Source organism: Hippocampus comes, unplaced genomic scaffold (genome assembly GCF_001891065.2).
Source record: "Hippocampus comes isolate QL1 unplaced genomic scaffold, H_comes_QL1_v1.1 scaffold25, whole genome shotgun sequence".
NCBI lineage: Eukaryota > Metazoa > Chordata > Actinopteri > Syngnathiformes > Syngnathidae > Hippocampus > Hippocampus comes.
The window spans coordinates 212,745-235,272 of NW_017804844.1; the positions used below are offsets into that span (position 1 = coordinate 212,745).

Consider the following 22,528-nt stretch of genomic DNA (forward strand, 5'->3'; position numbering starts at 1 on the left):
CCACCTTGCTCCCCCACACCCACCTCCCCCATCTTATTCCTGATCACACAGCTAAGCAGCACATCAGCCCCTCCCACGGCGTGACAGGCCGCTGGGAGCGGAAACGACTGACAGGAAACAACAGCAAGGTCAGCTGCCATTTAGCAAACACCGGGTAGGAAAACCCCGATGACGGGGACACGCTGACCTTGTCTGATTATCGGCTAAAACACACACACACACACACACACACACACACACACACACACACACACACACACACACACAAAAAAAACTTCTTTGCTTGTTAAACAGTAGGTAAGACCTGACCTCCACTTCGGCTGGATTTACACTGCATGGATGATTATTGGTGTGTGTGTGTGTGTGTGTGTGTGCCCGCTGAATCAGAATCATCTTTATTGGCTAAGTATGTACGTCTCCAGTAGTAGAGGCGACACTAGTATTGCAATGACAAGCAACCATGACAAACAAAAAAATGACATATAAGTACCGAAAGACTTTCCGTAATGTGCAGTAGTCCCACCCCCATGACAGATGTGCGACAAGGGCCACCAAATATTTGACTTACTGTTTCGAGAATTAATGGCGAGAGGGAAGAAGCTGTTTGAATGTCTGCTGGTTTTGGTGCGCGTTGTTCGGTAGCGCCTACCTGAAGGGAGTAGCAAGAAAAGGTGGTGGGCAGGATGCAGGGGGTTTAATGGGATTTTCTGTGCCCTCGTCAGGGTTCTTGCGGTGTGCAGGTCCTGGGGGGGGGTATCTGTCGCCCGTACGATTGTCATTAATTTTTCTGCTTGATACTGACTACTGACTTCGCTATTCACTCCTATTAGAAACCTATCAATCGCTGGGGGAGTGGGGAGGGGGGGGTCATATCCCGTCCCCCAGTGGGTCGTCATTTAGTTGCACATGGCCCGGCCGACTCTCCAGGATCATAATATACTTTGACCGGCGCAATGAAATCCATTTTTTTACTGCACCTCAGGGAGTTGCAGCAAAACTACAAATGCGAATTAATTATTAGTCGGACAGGCGCGATAAACTGCGAGGAGTGCTCCCTTTCCGCCCTCGCAATTGTCAGCGTGGCTAAATTGAACGGCGATATCAGTGAGCGTCAGCTTGGGGCCCACGCAGTGGGCCCGCAATCTCAAAGCAAAGACTCAACAATTAGGAGATAAATCGACTCCCGGTGGTGAGTTGCAAAAAAAAAAAAAAAAAACTAAAACGCAGACGCTGTCACCTCAGGTCTTGGAGACGTGGTCGTCCCGCTGACATGTGTCTCATCTGCTCGCAACATTAGCCTTGACGAGAAGGCGGGAAAGGGGGGTGGGGGGAATTTGAATATAATGTAATTGAGCCTGGCATGTCAGTCGCCTTGACGGCTGCATCCATCATTGTCAGCGGACATCAGCGAACGCCCAAGGTTTCGCTCAAGGATCCGCCCATCGCCGGCGTCCCGCTCGAGTGCCTGCGAGCGCAGCGGCAAAAACGCTCGAGCGCCTGAGCGAAAGAGGCAGGCAAGCGGACGGGGCCAGGAAACATGCCAAGTGACTGAAGGAGTGCAGCAAAAATCAAAATCCCAAGTTAACGTGATGTAGTTCATAAAAACTAAGCGTACCACTGAAAATGTAGACCAGATTGCACCTTTGAAAGCTCTTTCAGGTCAGCTCTTGGATTGTTGTTGTTACTTACTCGTTGCTAGCTAGCCTAGCATGGCTTCCGTGCGAAGGTTGAGGTTCAGTTATTCCGTACAAGATCTTTATTAGTTAGGCAGTTAACAGTTTAAAATGCTCCATAACACTACCTAGAGGACTGAAGTGGAACTGTACTGAGTGTAATTTACACTGTAAATTACCGTAAAGTACTGTGTGGCTTACTCAATCACTTTGCCGCTAAACTAGCGAGCTCCCGGTGTCAAAATTTTTCATTTTGCCACAAGCTCATGACATTCGAGTGCATCAAAAATAAGTCAACTACTGGCATATTTACTTATTTTCACACTTAAGTCCATGAAGGACTTTTTTTAAGGTTATGCTCAGTGGTACGTGAATTTCATATAATAAAGGCCATCACGGTGTGATTGAGTCCCAGCTGCCTGGCGACAACTCTCGGTAAGGGCGTTTGTTTTGTTTACTGCTGACATTTAAGGCGGGCGGTACATAATGAGGGGCTTGCTCTATTGCATTTCATTAGGACGAATTTCCTGCCTGTTGCTCATGACGACGACAATGACGATGCGTGACCACCCAAAAAAACGTCAAAATCATGACACAGATGGCTAGTTTACACGACATCCCAAACAATTACAGCAAATTGTCAACATGGCCCCAAGTTCAGCTCACTTGTCATCCATTCTGACATGAGAATGCCGCTCCATTACAGACTGAACCGTGACTGTTTTTTTTTTATTCATGTGTGCATTCATTACCGCATTAATGCCACGATAAGCAGCCTTTAATCGGCACCCTGCCGGCTTTTAAAAAAAAAAAAAAAAAGTGAAGTCTCTCAACACCAAGAATATCCATTTCAATGAATATGCAGCACATTGCCGAGTCACAAGCTAATTATTTATTTTACACTGCAAGACAGACTCAGTGGAAAATAAAAACAAGACACTCATCGCAGTATTGTACAACGGGAGTGAATCACACTGAGAAAACACTACAAATGGATCTTATCGCTTTATTTTATTTTTTTTAATATCGCGACATAAAAGATTGCCGAGGAGCAAGGACACAAAGTATACGGGAACAGTCGATTAGCATGTCGGCGTCATGGGGCGTCTGTTCAGGTACAAATTGTACGGTCCTCGTGGGACGCTCACCATTCCCAGTGTTTAGGAATCACTTTGTGGTCTCGGGGGGTGGAGGGGGATGCGCGAGTGCTTCCGTGTGAACATTCTTTTCCCACTGCTTCGACACTTAGTCAAAGGAGCTCAGACATCTGAAAGCGTTTTGACAACTGACTTCACGATAAATAACACTCCCATTCACACAGATTCGCTTAGTTTTGTTTGTTTGCTTGCGTGCAACTTCTTGACTACGTTTGTTGGTTTTCAGTGTTGGATTTTGTTTTGTTTTGTTGGCTTCCGTAGTCTTCCAAAGAGTTTCAAATGTGACTAAAATTCGCATTTTATTTCACTCTTGATCCAGAATGGAAACAGATTCAGTAGGGAAGCTAATTCAACAAACATTTTGATGCATTTAAATTCAGAATCTAAATGGTACTTTTTTTCTTGCTTTCATTTTTTTTTTTTTTTTTTAACATGTTGACAGATTTAAAACGTCATAGCACATTCATTGACATCTTATTCGTTCAAGTAACCAATGTTGAGCCTTGGCAGAGGTTAATGCTCTCTTGTTCCGGATGGGCCGTTTTGAGCCCAGCTAGCCTAGCACACGTGCTAACATGCAGAAGGTTTAGTCGGCTCACAATTTTTTTATTTATTTAATTTTTTTGGGAGCCGTTTCCCCTTGAAGCTGTTTCCGAGGCCGCCGCAAGGCAGATTAACGGCTCCTCCTTTTGAAATATCCGTCAAATCCCGGCGGCTCCGCGACGGCTCGGGCGAGCAAATGAATCTCACGTTTGCCATCTGTCGTCCCTGCCGAGTGATGGCGAGCCTTGATATTATTAATAAATAAATAAAATGGGTTTTTTTTTTTACCCAAATTCAAAACATTCACAGCTTTTTTTTGGGGGGGTGCGGATAAAAGCTGCCAGCCACATGAGGGATGTAAACATGGCACCTGTTTTCGCTAGGCTGAAGGCTAATTAGCATACGGGTGAGTTCCTATTTAGCATTGCGTTTTTCACAGGCGAGACGCGCAAGTGTGTGGTCCTTGGAATCCGAAGATTTTGCTTGGCTGCCTATATTTAGCAGCCCGCATGTGCAACTACACAAATGAGCGTTGGGACTGGATAAGAGTCTTTCATTGATCCTGAAAGGCATACAAATGTCTTTGTTTTCAGATGTGAGCAAAAGAATCATGCGTGTGTCACGAGCTTCTATTATACAAATATGACGGCGAGGGACTCAAAGGGGATCCTTTTCCGATTTTTATTCCTTCCATATGTTTCAGGATCTGGAGGAGCGTTCCTGTTCCTTGTTCTTCCGTTTTTTTTTTTTTTTTTTTTTTTGCTTACTTGCAGCAAGGCTCCAAGTTGGAGAAGATGACGAAAATCATCATTGTGCTCTGGGGAAAGCATTTTTTTTTTAAACGCCCGACAGTTTCACGGATAGGCTGAAAGCTTTTTTTTTTTTTTTTTTTTTTTTTTTTGCGCCAACTGGCTTACTTTTCATGCCACCAGACGTCTGAGTGTCTGTTCATCCTCAGGGACGTTTTGCCAACATGACAATCAAGGATATACTGCGTGGGTGTGTGTGTGTGTATTTACGTGATAATGAGTAGTTTTATTTGCCCTCCTTTTGCCTGCAGGTACAAACAACGTGCTTCATTATTGAGCAGTGAGCATTGATTAAAAAAAAACAAAAATGAATAAAGAGAAGAAAAGGCTTGGAAGAGCGCTGTCATTAGCGAGTTTCGACGCATGGTGATTGACGGTGTACGTCTATACTATTCCGCTCCGTTTGATACCCGCCTGCTAAATCCAATTTGGAGCTATTAAATTATCCAAACGCTCCTCTTGATCAATTCATTCATCAATAAGAGGTTGGACGAGACTTCCTAATCCATTTAGGTCGGTTAGCGTTTCAAATTTAGCGTTTGGATTTCAATCTGGGGTTAGGGTTTTAAAAGAGGGTTTCGGGTAAGACTTGTGTGTCAACACCACATCGTCGAATGATTAGAAAGGTTGAATTAAAACAAAACAAACAAAAGCAAATGTGCAATTGGTTATGCTAACTGAAAGCAAAAGAGACTGGAGGCTAGCCAGTTAGCGCTAAGTCACTGACTGTACACCAAAGGGCTCTTGAAAGCAAAGCGAGCGGCCAATAATGCTTCATTTGACCCCTGAGGTAAAACTTTAATCTGCGCACTCGACTACTAATGTCTCCTCCATCCCGCCGCTAAAATGTTTAGCGGCCCGCTCGCCCCACTTTCATCGGCCGGTTTTATTTATTTCTTTCGGTGTTTTTCTTTATTGTATCCACCAGAGAGCCTTTATTAGCATCTCCATCTCGACGGTGTGCACTTGCAGCCGCTCTCCTTTGTCATTGTAATCTCCACCCGTGGCACCGCTACTTTGTTTTCACCTCCACTCCTACCGTGCGCGCGTGTTGGTGTATTTTGTTTCGGGCAAAACAAGACGAGCCAGGTCACTCAAGGAGATTTTCTCATTTCTAATAGCTAGCTGCTGGCCTTTTCGCTCTCTCTCACCCTCTCTTGGAGGATGATTAATTTGCAAATCATCTTTTTTTCCCCCCAATTTCGCCGTCTGTTTGTGTGAAATAGACTCTGGAGAATTCCAAGTAGTCTAATTAATTGTGAGTCCGAACAACAGCTCAGCCCCCCAAAACTCCATCTCAATGTTGCCAGAACAATACGTCCTACTTTCAGTTTGTCAAGTTGGTTTCAAAATGGCGGTTTCGTCTAGATTTGGAGTTCAAAAGAGAGTTAGGGGTTGAAAGGAGGGTTTCGATACAAGAATCGTGCTTTGAATTGGGGTTTCAAGTCTGATTTTGAATCAAGGGAAGAAATTAAAATTAGGCTTTCAAGTCAGAGTTGGGGGTTCAAAAGTAGGGCTCCAAGTCTGAGTTCAGGTTTCAAGCCAGTCTTAATGAGTCAAAATAGGGTTTCGAGTTGGAAGTTCGGGATTCAAGACCTGGTCAACAGTTTCACTGTTGAATTGGGGTTCGGGATTAAAATTAGGATTTCAAGGCGCAGCTAGTGATTTGAATTTAAATTGGTGATTTTTTTTTTTCCTATGTCTCGTAACAATGCGATTTCATGCCGACAGCAATCATCCAATCCAAGAAATGGCTCGTCCTCATGACATTGACTTGGAATCAGGACTTCATTCAACCCTTTCGGGGACAGCGGCTACTAGAGTGGACAGTTTATCGTGTTATCAGGTTACAGGGTGCGCGAAAGGGTTAAAGTCTCGCAACCCCTACCGGGCTGGCGTCCTACTCGTATTCTGTAACCCCCCAAAACAATTGTTTGAAAATCAGGCCGGATGACCCCAAACGTTCTTCACAATCGACGGCGCGCCGCACAACACGCCTCCCCGTCTCCTTTTACGCCGAGCGCCTCGCATTTCCCATCAAAGCAGCCGACAAATCAGTCAATTAACTGCAGGGAGTCAATTGCACGGAGACAATTAGATGCCCTCGTTTGCTACTAATGCTCCATCTTTGCCTAAATGACCTCCCTCGGCCTCGTATTTCATTACGGCGCTTTTAAATAGCTGCCGTTCGTGATACATGGCGAGGCTCTTTTAATCAAGGGACCTTCCATGATTCAACAGCGCTCTCTTTTGTTTTTGTTGTTTTTTTTTGTTTTTGTTTTTGTTTTTTTGCGAATACTCTGATCTATTGGCTTTTGCCCCGTGTGGACAGAGTCCTGATTTCAAGTCCTCAAGCCGACAAAATAAACACAGAATTGCTCATATTGCGATTCTAGACAAAAAATAAAATAAAATAAAATAAAAACACCCACATTCCTGGCGCTCTAAGGTCTACAAAGACAGAAGGTATTTACCGCCGAGCATCTTTTCAAGTGGCAAGTCTTGCTCTTTGTTTTTTTTTTAGCTTTCATTTCCTAAGCAAGGCGCCAGCGAGATGGCAATCTGCCAAATGCTCTTCCTCGCGGCGGCAGCGGCGGCTCCACAAAAAAACAAATAAATAATAATAATAATAATAATAATAAATGGAAAGGCACATTTGAAAATAGTCAAATGCCGAAATGTTGTTTGTGCGCCAGACTGCAGGAAATTATGTTCCCCGTGTTTGCACTTTTGCTCGTCTCTAATGCGGCACCAGTTATGAGGATGGATCAACATTTTATGAATGCGCTTGTCTCGTTGTTGGGGAAATGAATCAATTCGGTCACATGAGTGTCATTCGCCGCCGGGTGGCTTGTTTTACAAAATTAGGCCGGCTATTAAAACGGCGATAAACCGCACTGCGATGGCGGAAAGGAACACACCTGAGATTGTGCCGATTTTTTTTTTTTTTGGTTCCGATTGCTATTCCTCTGATCAAAGGTGGGCTCAGGGCCCAAAGTGAGTTTTCGATAGCTCTCCATTTGACTGTCGGGTCTCTCGGTAAAGAATGACGGCTTCAATACAGAGGTCGACGGTTTCTTCAAGCGGGACTGCTTCGTCGAGCGTGACGAGACGGAGAAGGATAAATTGATTCGTGGAGGCAGTAAGGAGGGGAGGGGTCGATCAACCAGTCATTTCGGTTTATAGTGACGCAATTCAGGGTCTTGGCTGAGATGGGGTCTCTCCCAATTGACATTCCGCAGAAGAATTGGGGTACACCCTGGACTGGTTGCAAGTCCAGTAAAGTTCACATATCGAGACTAGCATTTGTTCACATTCATACCTTATGATTTTTTTATTTTTACATGCATGTTTTTTTTTTTTAACGTAGCATGGGGAGAACATATAAAGTCCGCATACAAAGTCGAGATTTGAACCGCGAACCTCAGAGCAGTAAACTCGACGCGCTAACCACAACCTCGTCATTCCGCCCTGTCTCATGTTTCGCAAAAGTTCCATCATTTCTGTCCAGCAGCGAAAACGGTGATGGCGTCAAAGCGTCCTAGTGCGAACTCGTGTTCGTTCTCGTCCTTTTCGCACCTTGCCCAGACAGAAATCTCCTCGCGGCCACGCTCGTGCCGCCGCGTGACGGCTGATATTAGCGCGATGTGGCGTGGCGGCCCGGCGAAGCTTCCTGACACGTCTCGAAGCAGCGGCTCCCTCATTTATATCCGGAGGGAAATCTGGCCTGGCAGGATTTCAGACGTTTGGGGGTTCTGCCATACATATATTAAATACTTCACTTCAGTCCTCCTGTGCTTGAACGCCACGCCGACAGCTCAGCAACGTTCTGTTACACAACATCCATTTTCTCATCGGATTTGAATCCAATGAGAGTTGAAATATTACTAATATATAATACCGAGGCTTTGATGCGTAAGCCGCCACGGCGACGTTTGTGTGATGTTTTTGCGCGAAACTATTTTGTGTCTGACGCGGGCAGTTGATGCGGGACATTTTTTAGACGCTACATCATGACTTCTCGGCGCTTTGATATGCGATCTTCCAAGAGGGAAGAAGTCATTACAGTGCTGTCTTTCCGGCCGTTTGTCTCCTCCAAATGCTGCTCTTAAGGCAGGGTCAACCGGGCATTACTATGCTAATGCGATGCAAAGGCTAGCAGCTCCGAGCCAAGCATTGATTCGCATGGAATTGACATGCTGTCACCACGGCTGCTCCCCTCGCCATTGAGATAAACAACAACAACAACAACAACAAAAAAAAAATAATCGATCCCGAACCTGGTGCCTCCAAAGTGGCTAAAAATTATGATGTCCCACAAAGTCGAGACGATCAATTAAAAGTCAAGCAGCGTCGCGATCTGGTAAGCAGTCGGTGGTGCTTTCCAAACATGCAATCATTCATATTTAATTCATCGGGGAGGGGGTGTGAGCGGGTGCGGGAGGGGTGAAAGTTAATCATAGCTCTCAGTCAGACCGTATTGAAGCGCGTCTTTATTTTGTCGGCAGTTAATCATAAACATTTTCCTGCCGCCAGCTGCTTCAAGGTCAGCAGCGGGAAACTCGACGGAGGATTTTGAACGGGACCGCCGAGACAAATCTTGTGGCTCTTCACAACTCATTCCCTGCCATTGACGTTTATATTCGTCAACCATAATCAAGCTTTTTAATGCTACCAACATATATATACATCACGTATGTTTTTGTTTTTTGTTTTTTTTTTGTAAATAAAGCCCAGCTTGTCTGTAAAATTCAGGTTTGTAAACCACTCCAATAAATTATGCCCAATGAAATAAATATAGCTTGTGTTCTATTTCCATTTTGCCCATTTTTCATTGTCCGATTTCCATCAACATTTGTTTCTGTGTTTTGTTTGTTCAGGAGTTTGGGGGTGGTCCAGCCATGACCTTCATTGGTGGGATGAAGGTCGTGGGAGGATTGTGGAGGGCTGACTTCACATCCCTCATTAGACAGACAATCAATTTGGGCTGCCATTGCAAGGCAGTTGCATCACGTTTTGGGATTTTTGCGCAGTGTCTCTCTTGATTAGATTTTGCTTGTGAAGGAACGCATGCCAGAGTGACGCGCCGGCGTTTTCTTTATCAGGCGAACAACAAAGACATAAAGAACATCGAGCACACGTTCCCGGCAAACAAAAACTGATAGATGTTGGGGTCTCTGTCTTTTTTTTTTTTTTTTTTTGCTGATATTCCATCCCGGCTTGTAAATATTTTATCAGTGATTTGTCGCTTGTCATTATGGCCTGTAATGACTATTTGCGTATGGAGGAACTCAATACAGAACAGATAACAGCGCCGCCGACTATTTCTCAACTGACACCTGATAAAAAAACAACAACAAAATTGTGATTTTTTTTTTTTTTGGCCATTTGGCAACACGATAATTATGGAGGAAAACAAACAATGAAAGACGACCCGCAAACATTTTGCAAAGGGCCCACAAAACATTCGCCACACCCCAAATATGTTTTGTAATTGCCCGTAGAGACCACAAGAGGGCACCAGGCATCACTGCATGCATCTACTGTAGCATACATAACATAGTCGTGAAACCCATGTGACATAAATGACCATATCGCGCTCATCCATCATATTTTCTCACATAGGAACGTAACTAACATGCTCGCACACACTGATGTGATGTCACACGTGGGCAAACGAACTCTATCCGCGTCGCACTTTACACACCTCTGTGTAGCTTAGCACCCAACATCCACCTTATCCGTAGGCAATTCCAGCATTCAAAAAAAATATTGCGAAGGTTTCGAGAATGTCAAATGAATTCCAGCTGTCATGCTTTCAAATGCATCCTGAAATTTCACCCCAAATCACAATATCGCAATTTTTTTGTGAGTGTTGTCTCCTCGCTACGCTAGCAGGACAACAGGAGCCTTTTGGCGAGGGTCTGGTTTTTGCAGTTTCATCAGTGCGCTACATCAAAGCAGAGCGACTCGCTGTTTACTGTACGCGAATTGCCTGGTGAATATTCAGCAGCGAGACATCAAAGCGTTCCTTTCCCGAGTGCACGCTAGGTCGTCGCCGGGAAATGCGTCACAACGAATGAATGAAGCGGTTGTTTGCGTGCCAGCTCAGCCGTTTCTCCAGTGGCCGGCGGATGCCGTGGAAACGCGGGCTTGGCTCACGCGCGCGCGGCCCGTCCGCCGCCGCCGGCAGGGGCGACCTGTCGCCCTCGTCACGCCAGGCATGTTTGGCGACCCGCTCTTCTCACGTCGGGGGGAATTGAATAGTTGGCGGCAACGCGAGAGTCGGCGATCCGGATTAGAGATGAGGCGTTTCCGGCGGGAAGTGAATAAAAAAGCATGCGATGTCTTTTGGTGGACAGTTTGGGACGGTGATTCAGGAAGCCTTCACAGTGGGGATGCAGTCAGATGTACACGACAGCTTGGGTGGGGTGACGTAAAATTTAAATGAAAGAAAACGTCTGTCGCAGCAACAAACGCCCTTAAAATAAAGCGTCTGAACAAGTTGAACCAAGTGTGGCCTTCACTTTGCCGTGCCCCCCCCATATCGAAGATAGAACACGTAGGCCGGTGGCCAAGGGGCTTTCGGGGTTAAATAACACCAATAACAAGAAAAGAACAGAGCTATGCCAATAAATTCTCATGAAATATTCAAGAGGCTGGCTCAGACTAAATGCAGCAGACAAAGCCTGGCGTTCCCTTTAATTAATAATCATGTATGAAAAGCAATATTTCATGTTTAACCACCACGATTCAAAGCCTTATTTCCTACAGGAGATCTGACAATACATGATTAAAAAATAAAATAAGCCGGTTGCTTGGTTAGGTGAATAGTTGCGCTGTTTTAATTTGCGATTATGCAGGCTGACATTTAAACTTAAGTCAAGCGGAAGGCCCTCTTGCTCACGATGTGCATGTTGACGCCTTCCCCGGACGGTTTTTGTCCATTTGAATCATTTTCTCAGGTCAACGACAGCCCCTCAAGAGCTTCGCTATTTTCCTACTTTATTAGTCATAAAGCCACACTGATTGCGTTACTCATATCCGGCCAGAGCGCATTAAGGTAAAGGCCCCCCGACACCATCGCTGTTGATTTCCCTCAAGGCGGAATTAATGAATCTCTTTTTTTTTTTTAACTCCCCGCGAAAGCCTCAAAGCGAAAGCCCCGTCAATGGACGCGACAAAGAGTCAACGGCGAGGGGGGGGTCACATGACCACGACTGATTTGCGATGGTGTTCCGACAAGACGAAGGTCCTCATCAAAAATTTAGCGGGAGCACTTTGGGATGTTTCAATGTTACCGCTGAGGATTTGTCAGCCGGCCCGATTGGTTTTATTACCTCGATGGACACCTTTAATAGCAGAAAGGGTAGGTTGGGAGGGGGGGGGGGGGGCTATTGCGCTCGCGTCACATTCAATTCATTTCCAGAGCAGCCAAGGAGCCCCGAGACGTACCATAAAAAGGCTCAATTACAATGTACATCAAACTCTCCGACAGCACCGCCCGCTATTTTGATTCCTCGACTGATCTGTCGATGCCTGATTTATTTTTAAGTAGCGTTAGCAACTTCCTCCCGAGTTTTTGTTTCGTGCCTTTCGTCGCACTTTGGAGCCGAGCCGCCGCCGCCTGGCAAATAGGTGTAATAATGATTTGCATCTCGCCGCACCTTGGTGCGTCTGTGCCGCCAAATGTGTTACTGTTAATTGCCTGTAGGAGAAAAAGAAAGAAAAAAAAAAGCTGGCGGCACGACAACCGCGCACTTTCCTCAGTCACTCAGCAATGAGAGACTTGACAATTGCGGCCCGGGGGCTGGGGTAGTGCCTCGGTTCATCAGACTGTGAAGGCTTATTATTAGCCCTCGTGGAATCACTTTGTTTCGTCTTATTGTCGTGAAACCATGCGGGTGTTTTGTTTTTTTGCCGATGGAAAAAAGACTGGTGCTATAAGAGGGCCGAAGCAGCTGTCTAGAGAGGAAAGTAGCACAGTGGTGCTCAAGAAGTACCGTAAATCCTTATAACATAACCGCAGCAGCGCTATTTGTTAGCCTCTCTGTTTTAGTTTGCATGAAGCTAAACGGACATTAAGACAAACGCACACTGTCTTCCTATTTTTTTGAAGTTGAGCATCCCGACTTTCACCGCTCTAAGAACAGGACAGTTGTTGCTCCCAACGGCTTGTAATTAACACGCGGCCGAGTGGTTCTTTTAATAGCGCAGTTAGCAGGAGCCCGGTCGCCCGTTTGCCATGATAGCATCGCCGTCTGTCTCACCGGGTTTACCGCTGCATTTCGTGCGCGCAAAGTGAAGGGCAAGAAGATGCTCGCGGTGCCGTAAGTAAGTTTTTAAGCGGTGTACAATGACCGCCATGAAGCTGAGCGCCTTGATAAGGTTGTTGAGCAGCACCGGCCGCCGCGCCAGGAAGTCCCCCCCGCCCCCCTTGCTTTCTTTGTACTTGAACCTGGGCTGCTCTCCCACTCGCCTCCACGGTGATGGATAACGGCCCGATTTGCAATCTGCCTCACAAGCCAAAATAAGCCAATGGAAGATTAGCGCAGCATTTAGCACTTTGACACGCCTGCGTAATTAATGGCACTTTTAACGGTTGATTCTATGATCGCGGTGGTTTTAAAAATGCAGATGTCGGGTGAAAGTGGCATTTTCCTGACTTTGTGGTATTTCTAGTCATGATGTTTATTTCTGTTGCGTGAGATGCTGGTTCGGTCCTGATGGTGGCACAAGCAGAGCAAAATATTTTACATGTTACTTGGAATAAAAAAAAAAAAAAAAAAAAAAAAAAAAAAAACGGCCTCACACAATCCAAATATAGTTGAGGGGTGGCCGAGTGTGAGCGTTCGCTCACTAAGTGGCGCAAGCGCCGTTGTGACAGCTCAATGATGGAGCGATTACACGCAGCATCAACAAGAGGCTTTGGTATTTATCGGAAATAAAGGGTCAACTAAGTCATCAGGGGCGAAATGTCACAGGGCGCGCTAACCTTTTTCCACGAGTTGGCCTTTTGTTGAGCGGCAAGATGGAGAGTGATGCCCAGGGGGCGGAGTCCCGTCTAATGAAGTCCAAACCTGTGTTTGTGACACACATGAGAGATACCTCGGATGCACCGACGCACTGCATGGCAAGATTGTTTTCGTCAACAAACACTGGATAAAAATCAAAACTAAATCAAAATGAACCGTCACGAAAAATCCAAATGTATTGTAACTGAGCCACGTGGACACGAGAAGCTATCTGTTCTTGGAAGTGAACCGCAGCACCCTTTCAAATGACTGTCACTTTAAAAATAACATATTAAAAAAAAATACATCGGTCTCTCCTGACAGCAGTGACGTACGCTGAATTTGTCTGCAAATGGGAACTTGGGTGTAATCGAGTGTGTGCTAATGATGCGATACTTGCAATTACAAAAAAAAAAAAAAATGTATGGAAAATGCTTCAAGGCTGTCGGTACAAAAATAAACAATATACAATCAGAGAGAAAACAAAAGCAAACTAGTTTATTGTGCGCCAGTCGTGACCTTCAAAGCTCAAATGTTGGGAGCGTCGTACACAAAGCAGACATGCTAACTTTTGATTAAAGCCATTACAACGCATTTGTTCTGGCGCTGAGTTGCATTTCCATCAAGAAGTAGCGTTCGCTTCAGTACGGTGCTGCATTTGCGCCGCAACACGTCCCCACAATTATTCAAACTACTCCGTCCAACTTTCCCAGGAAGCTTCCATTCAAGTGTTCGCCCGTTTTTAGTCCGTCCGCCATCTTTCGTCAGGTGAACGCGTTGTGGCAAGAAGCTCGCAGCCTTCACGCTCAAATCCGCGTGAGGCTTCGCGCGGCGTGATTGGAAGCGAGCGCAATGATTAGGTTGGGAACGAGCCAAGTCAGATGTGGCGTTGTGTACTCAAAACCCGCTCGTGTCCATTTGCCTCGGCGCTGCCAATGAAGCCATTTGGCGGCATTTGTGTTTTTTGTGACTTTATCACAGGGACGGACGCCGCCAGTGCCTTATCGCCACTCTTACATTTACATAGGCGCCAAGAAATCTTTTGCCCTGTCTCCGCCGCGCAAGATAAGACTTTATTAATCCCTGAAGGGAAAGTAGTCAGCGGTGTGCGCACATTTGTTTGGAAGGTGTCCTGAAAGAACCCGTCGCCGCCGAGGACATTTTCACAATATTTGCATTTAAGGAACTCGCCGCCTTTTCCTTTCGGTACCTCGTGAAGTCCGAGGTAAACTGATCATCACTTCATATTCAACCCGCCTCCTTTATTTTACACCGATTGTCTCTTTTTACAAAGTCAGTCAGTTTTATCTTCAGAGCTCTTATCTTATTTTTAACCTGCGTCAAACAAGCAATCACCTCAAGTGGTTTCTAGAAGTGCCATCGTAACATGATTTGGATCGAAAGGTCATTTCCCAGTTCCTAAAAACGTTATCATAAACAGTTATTTATCCGCAGTTTACGATCGTCACAACAGCCGACACTGAGGTACAAACAGCACGCTATGAACTAGTTTCCTGGGCGCTGTAAGAACACATGGCTACACAGCATAAGGCGCAATTCGTGAGTCAACACTATGCTTTTTTTAAAATTAAACACACACACACACACGCACACGCACACACACACACGCACACACACACACACACACACACACACACTAAACAAAACACGTTAACTTTTCTTTTGGCAGCTAAACAAGCTAGCTAGCTTAAGTAGCTGATGTAGCAGGCAGCATATTCACTCAAATTAGAACTCCGGTTTGCGACATCAATCATCAATTTTTTTGGGGTGTCATGAGTTAAAAAAAAAACGTCACAAAATGAAGATTCCATTTCCTAAAGTTTTATTTTTTGCCAAAAAAGATGGCCATATCTTCCAAATTGTTGACTTTTGGGGGCGATTACACTTCAAGGCGCTCGGGCATTCGTGGTTGAGCGTGTTCAATTGGGTTTGTACTTAATGTGTACACTGCAGTGGGACGGTCAATAAGACGGGAGCGGAGTTTCAGTGCTGTATGCGCTCTTCGGGCCACTATCGATATTCACTTTCAGCAAGTCACAATCAACAGGAGGCAGTCGCCGACAACCCGCCATCCCCGGCCCCTCTCCCTTGCAAATGTTTAAGACATTATTGATTATTTTAATCAATACCTGACCCTCTTTGTAAATTGTGTCTTCAGTAATCCCACCACGGGTAACTGATGTTACACAAATACTGTTTATAATTGCCTATATTCATGGATTAAACCAGAAATATACCAAAAAAAAACTGTTTTCAATTACCTGGTCTGTGGTATTGTAGGCATTTCGGATATAGAGCCAAAAACGCGAATCAGTTCATTTCTCGGCAAATAACTGGGGATAGGTTGCCTGGAAAAAAAAAATGAATGTGAATATGCTGGGGTTTACTTTACAGCTTTGGGTTGCGAGGTGAATCGACCCACCCCAAACGGCGCACACTCCCAGCCTGCCACACTCTCACGGTTGAAGGCCTAAGTGTGAAAGTGATGGCCCAGAAAAGCACACTTTCAGAGCAGGTAATCATAACCATTAATCATCGCGCCGGAACTCGCCTTCCCATTGGCCGAGCGGAGGAGTGGGTCACGGCCACAGATTGTGCCGCCGCCGCACGGGCTGAATTTGCATGGCCCGCCACCCGCTCAAGGCCGTTCGGAGGCTGATTTGTAGCGGCTGTCCCGCCAAATCAACTGAGTTGTACTTCTGTAAGGTAAATGATGAAAAAGGACTTTAGGCTGTCGAACCCTGTGGATGCGGAAGCACAGCTCCTAATAGGGTCCAAATGGTGTTATGAATGGCTTTATTATTTCAAGTCTAGGGTAAGTTATCAGCGTATTGCTTTGTGAAAGACTTCAGCTGGGTAGCAGGTGTCAAAACAGGAAAAATAATGATTTCATTTCGTTTCAACACACCCTAAAAACACAAAAAGTAATCAGTCCATGAGGAGCTCAAAGCCCTTTGGTCACTGAAAAAAAATTACTTTTTGTCATTTAAAGTTTAACAATTACTGCTGTTCGATGATTCTTTGTTATATATTTTTTTCATTTATTTGGAATAATAGTATGATTATGTAATGCTACATATTCATAGATATTATTATGAGTATAGAAACCGAATGACAGATTATTGCAACAGCGCCAAATAATTATTTTATGTCACATATGGCAATTATATTGCTTTACGTTAGCTGCTTTATGTATATATAAATACATCTGTATTTTGGGATGCATTATATTTGGCGGCATTCCAAAACTCATGTTTACACCTTTTTGGGCACAGGCTAATATGCGGAACACCGCGATACTATTAGCCTAATTGCTGCCGCGCGACACTGTCACGGCGTGCGGCAAATGTCCCGGCGTTCGTTTTTCTTGTGTACAAGACTGATAGCTGACGAAAAAAGTGCTGTGTTGCCACTGCTGGCAAGGGCAATAGTGCTGACAAACTCTTCTGATGGCAGATAATGCAATTTCTCAAGCTGGCGAAAGAAGTTGAGACTGCGGCGCAAATGGCAATTACACGAGGGAGTCTCGGGGTCAGCGCGGTCGTATTTGAAGTGGCAGCAGTGGATGTTAAAAAAAAAAAAAAAAAAAAATCAGCCTTGCAGTCGTCATCTTTTACATTTGACAAGGTGGGGTAACATAATGGCGATTGTTGTTTTGTCCCAAAAAAAAAGTGTTTTTTTTTTTAAAACCTCGTTTGACCAACAAAGTCTTTTCTGGTTCCCATTTTTTGGGGGGTTTGTGTCACCAAATTTAAAAGACTGCAGATATTTTCAAATACAAACAAATCTACTTTGAGTGTCATTCTAATGCAGTCAGAGTTGTAGTTCTCAAGATAGGACTTGTTCTCAAAATCACTTCAAGTGTCATTTTGACTCGGTTTTGATTCCCTATTTTGAACAGGGTTGGAATCCGAATTTTTGATCAAGGCACGGATCGAAACCAAGCTGGTACGACTGTGATCTGGGAGAAGCTCAGAACGCAGGTGCTGTGCTTCCTTCCCGATGTCACGTGGAGTGCCACGTCCCCTTGCGTTGTCCTATATTAAAAGCAACATAGCAGAATTTGTTTAACTGCAAACATAATGAGGGAAAAAAAAAACACCCTCGTCATTTTGGTCTGTGTTTTTGGTGTGATTTTTCTTTGATATCATCAGTCTTGGTCTTGGCTGCTTTCTTGTGCTAGCAACATTTTTTTTTTTTTAAATCGCCTATGACTTGTCGGTTCTCATGGAGCTCTAAGTCCCTCTCGTCTGGTCTCATTCGTACGGGGAGCAAACTCAAACCGGTTCAAATATTTGCCCGTTTTTGAGATGGAATGAGTTGCTGAGGGAGTGCCGGGTTAAGCCACTGTGACTCCTGAGGGACGGCGATCGCATTAGAAGACCGCACCGAGCCTCATCGTCCATTCAAGCCATTGTTTTCCCATCTAATCCCAAGAAGGGTTCCGCTGCTTAATGGCAGAAAGAAAGTAGCAGAAAAGCGGCGGGAAGCCGAGGCAGAAACAACGAAAGAAAAGGTCGAAAATGACCCAGAATACTTTTGGCAAGGCGTATCTTTGCCGTATCTTATCACCACCCAAGCAGACAAGCAGATTAGTATGGACTGGTTGAAGTGGGAAACAGATAGCAGAGGTTTGTGTTTACCCCGCGGAGCCATTTATCAAGGTAAACACAGTCCAGGACAGACGCGACGCGAGACTCATCGATGCCGATCAATGAAATTGGGCCAAACGGGGTGAAGCGTGGACATATTAAAGGTGGATTCGTGAAGCACCACACAATGGGAAGTGGTCCGAACTTTTGCCAACACTTCCATTGGCAAAGTAAAATGAGAGTGACACACAATACGATATGATTGAAAGCTAGCTAGATGCCGCGATGCTAACATGAGTGGCGCGTCGCTCTTTTCACTTCAACTCTGTTCCTCGACGGCAGAAGAGCACCGCTTCTGTCTCAATGGAGATGTTCAACTCACTTTGACACAGTTTCTCGGGACCGAAATGCCACAAGAAGGTGGCAAAGCACCACTTTTGTCGAAGTAACAGCGCATCAAGTCACTTCAACATAGTTCCTTGACACCGAGATGCGACGATATATATTGCGTACAATGGCCCAATACCCAAATGGTTGCTTTGGGGTTTCTATTCGAGTCACACCTTGAGAATAAAAGGAGCCCCATATCATTAGCGCGCACAGCACCGCCACCGTTAGGCTCATTGTATTTCCGCGTCAGGGAGCAGCTGCGTAATTGTCGCCGTGGGCGGTTTTAATCGACAGCAACACGGGATGTGCCACCAGGATGTATCAAAGGCGCAGATGAGAACCAGCCAACGCAAAAGGTTTGGGACGGAGGTGATCTCCTGAACTTCTGGTTCACTTTATTCGATGGGCGCAAATGAAGAGGAGTGCTTTTCATCCACTTTGATGTGAATACTCCGAGCCAGACACTTAAAAGACACTTAGTTGTATTTGACTTTCTTTGGCCAGCTTTTTTTTTTTTTTTTTGCTCAGAAGTGCAGCCGTGATGGCCGTTGGCTCAGTTTCAAAGTGAAAACTGGGTTGCTAGCCACCTGTGCCAGCCAAGGTTGTGTAAATCTGAACAGGCGCGCGAGTCCACTTGACAAATGCAATGACACCACAGACGCTCGAGGCTTGACAAGGACTTAAAATGTTGACAACAATGGCAAGCCGAAGCCAAAAGTGTCCATTTGATCAGTGATCTTGGAGTAACCAATTTGTAACTCAATCTTCGAAGGTAGAGACAAGTATTGACATTCTTGCCCTTCAGCGCGCCGCACTCCACGTGCCGATTATCGGGTCATTTCGAAACCGAATCCCTATTGACAACAAAGGCCCAGTTATCGGATGTCTGTAAAGATTATCCAAAAATTATTAGAGCACAGTACAGTATGGGTTTGGACGAACAACTTCAGTAAACAGGCATACGGTATTACGCAACACAAAGACGAGACACAGACATTACACTTCACCTACAGAGGGCACCACGGGGTGCCACCCGACCGCATTCTTCAGGTGTGCCATAATAGGGCAAAGGAAAGAGGAGAGAGCCCTCAACCTCCCAGACGGGAATTTCTTCCAATTGTGACGACACTGCACGGATGGCGACTGCCTGGCATGAAATCGAACCACGTCGCTGCCAACCTGCATTCATCGCCTCATTCGCACTCGCAGCACAGCCGCTGCCTCACAGCGCCGAGTCAACAGGAACTCCTGAACTGGATGCCGCAGTGTATCAAATGCATTCAGTTTCACGACACGGCTGCTCAATCTGACCACATATGGCGCGGGATACATATCAAGGTATTATATAGACTCGCTGTGCCAGACAGGACACATATTGAATCACAGCAGTGACCCGACATGCATTTGCGTCCATCCAATAGACTAGGAAACAGACAGAACAAAGTGACTGAGCTTCAATCACTTTTTTGTTTTTTTTTTAGCTTCACTTGGTGAGTGTCCCCAAAGCTTATTTAAAAACTTTACTCCATGACACCCGTAGAGGTATACTTCATTAACATACCTGTGATGCTGCAATTTCTAGTTCCTTAAAGGCTGCCATGGCAACACCATTTTCAGCTCACCCTCCCTCCCTTCCCACACCCCCCCCCCTTGAAAAATCTAGCGGCTTATTGCAAGAAAAAAAAGGAGAGTAAATGATGCAGCAAGTGAGAAAGCAAATCGTCCATTTCACAGCTCACAAAGTCTGACGCCAAGTGGCACTCGAATGGCGCTTCTCGCCTTACCTGTGCGGCCGCACGCAGGCTTACAGACGGCCGCTTCACAGAAGGCTGATGGCCAGCTGCTAAGACGCTACGCTGGAGTGCGCGCGGCAGCCGGTAGGAAACGGTAAGGAGGAAGGCGATGGCTGGTGGGGATGTGGAGGGGAGGGTCGGGGAGGTAGGCGTCAAACGCTGAATTATAGATGTGAGATGGTGAGAGAGCGAGCGACCTCTTTGCTGATTTCACTCACCACAGCGTGAATCATTTCCTGCGCGGATCAAATGGCAGCGTCCACTGAAGGGCTTCAGATTCCTGTGGAAACTGAGCAAGTTGCAATGTGGGCCATATGGGATGACTCGCATCCCGAGCACACATGTGCACAAGTAATCTGATCAAGTCGCAGTGTGCTATAGGACCCCCTCTGGACTCGCTGTCACATCTGTTGCCCAAACCCGGGGAGCACTTTATTGGGCTTTTAGCGGCCAGACAAATTATTCCACGCTTGTCGCAGGTGTTTATAGGCTCTCGGAGAACCAAACGGACGAGATGTAAACACGATATGGAGCCGGCGAGGCAAATTCGTGCATCGTAAAAAGGCCGAAAACGCACCTGTTGCCTGCCCTCTGCGGCCCAAAACCTAGAGTCCTTGAAATTAGCTATGCTAACATTAGCCGCATACCAACTGAGGAGAACCTTTTCAGTCCCACTATTTGCCGAACAAACACCTGTTAGTTGCCCAGACTGGTGCATATTGTGCTTCAGCTTTACCTTTAAATTTGGCAAGATGCCATGACGCTTACACGAGCTGAGTCCCAACTGAGGGGCTACATTACTCACCTAAAAAAAAAAAAAGACAAAAAACTGACCCAGCATGTCTAAATTAGCACCAATATCTATAAAAAATGTCTACTTGCTAAAACACTAACACTAGCTGTGCCCGAACTAAGGTGCTACAACCTTTGGAGACTCACAACGTACCTTCAAAAAAAAAAATGCTGCTTACCCAATAAGGCCAAAATGAGCAGCTATACTTTTCAAATTTACCATTCTCTGCCACGCTAGATCCAACCGTGTCCCAACTGAGAGGCTACAACCCTACAACCTTTGGAGGCCCACTATCGGCATAATAAACGCCTGTTACCTGCCCAGCATTGCCCCACGCGTAATTGATGCCTTTAAATGTCGTTACGTGATGCTCTACGAACACCACCTGTGTCACAAATGAGGGGATACAACCTGCGGAGATCCATGTCTCACCAAAAACCCACGTCTGGGTCCCACATGATCCAAATTTAGACAATACGTTTAAAGTACGTTGGAAGTCGCCTGTTTATTCTTTTTGTCTCGCCTAAAACTCTCCTCCAGTTGCCTGACCATTCTACACTAAGCTAACACTAGCTTAGCATATACACATAACTTGAATCACAAACACGAGCTTAGCATAGACAGATGACTACAACCACAATTTTGTGTCTCACAACATGATGCTAGCATGAGGCAACATAGCAACCTGAAGAAGTGCCAGGATGCTAATGTGAAGCAACCAGGACCTAAACTTGAGGCCTAAACATCCTATTTATCAAATGTTGATGCATCTCAGTGTCCTAAGTGGGTACTGCTCCCACAAATTGGGTAACGGATAATCGAAGCTAGCTTAGCTGCTAGCCAGAGCACAGCTGCGATGGGAAATGATCCGCCTTTCAGCTGGAAAAGTCCGATAATGAACCACTGGCCTCCCTGGCAGGAATTGATCCACGGCTGCTCGGTGCTCAGAATCTGTGCAAAATAACAGCGTATGTTGGCCGGTTTGGTCGAACAGTGCAATGAAGTGTAGACTAAGAGCCTTCCCTTTAACAGTGGGGGATCAATACGCGGGCTTCTCAGAATGTCTCTCCACCAATTTGATGCTAAGAGACTGCTCAGTCACTTCTTCGGTATAGGCTGTGGCAAGAGATCTTTGAAGTGACTTTTTGTTGCATTATTGGACTCGGATATGCTCTTCAGTTCACCAGAAGCGCTTGCTGTTAACTTAGGCTAAGATGAACATTGCAGATCTGCTTATCTTTGAAGGTCTTTCCCATCTTGGCTGCTAAGCTGTTGGTGGGAAAACTGGGCATGAGGGTGGGGGAGGGGGGGGGGGTATACGATGTCAATGAATCGCCAAGATGAACAAAGATTTGCTTCAAAATAGCCCCGAGACGCCTTGTGCTTGCGAAGAGGGAACGAGGTGTTTATCACCGTGTTACACTCTGTTCCTCAATCCGCGTCTGTTTACCCAACGCGATCGCCGTTCCAAAACGCATTACAAGCTTGTCTTTTTGTTTGCTGGCCACGACGTGCCTTTACTTTCCGCTTGGAAAAATGGCTTCTAACAAGAGCAGCTCCTTGAACACGGCGGCAAAGTGCAAATGCATGTTTAACCGCTGAACTGCTGCGGAAAACACAGAATATATTTGTTTTCAAGAAGACCACACGCTTTTCTATGTTTGTGGAGAAACGTACAACCTGGACTTTTTTTTTGGGGGGGGGGGTTTGTAGCGCTCAGTCGTTTTTTTTTTTTTTTTTTTT

General features: G+C 45.6%; 1 protein-coding gene across 5 annotated transcripts in view; it reads right to left on the reverse strand.

Moving 5' to 3' along the window:
* LOC109519016 (cadherin-18) overlaps positions 1 to 22,528 on the reverse strand; it is a 123,152-nt gene that overhangs the window by 76,772 nt on the left and 23,852 nt on the right. The window contains exon 1 of one of the 5 annotated variants that reach the window (XM_019875286.1): positions 19,984 to 20,087. The exons of the other annotated variants lie outside the window; for them this stretch is intronic. The gene's annotated coding sequence lies outside the window, so the exon portion shown is untranslated. Of the gene's footprint in view, positions 1 to 19,983; positions 20,088 to 22,528 lie in introns of those variants that run through there. 5 annotated transcript variants of the gene reach the window in all.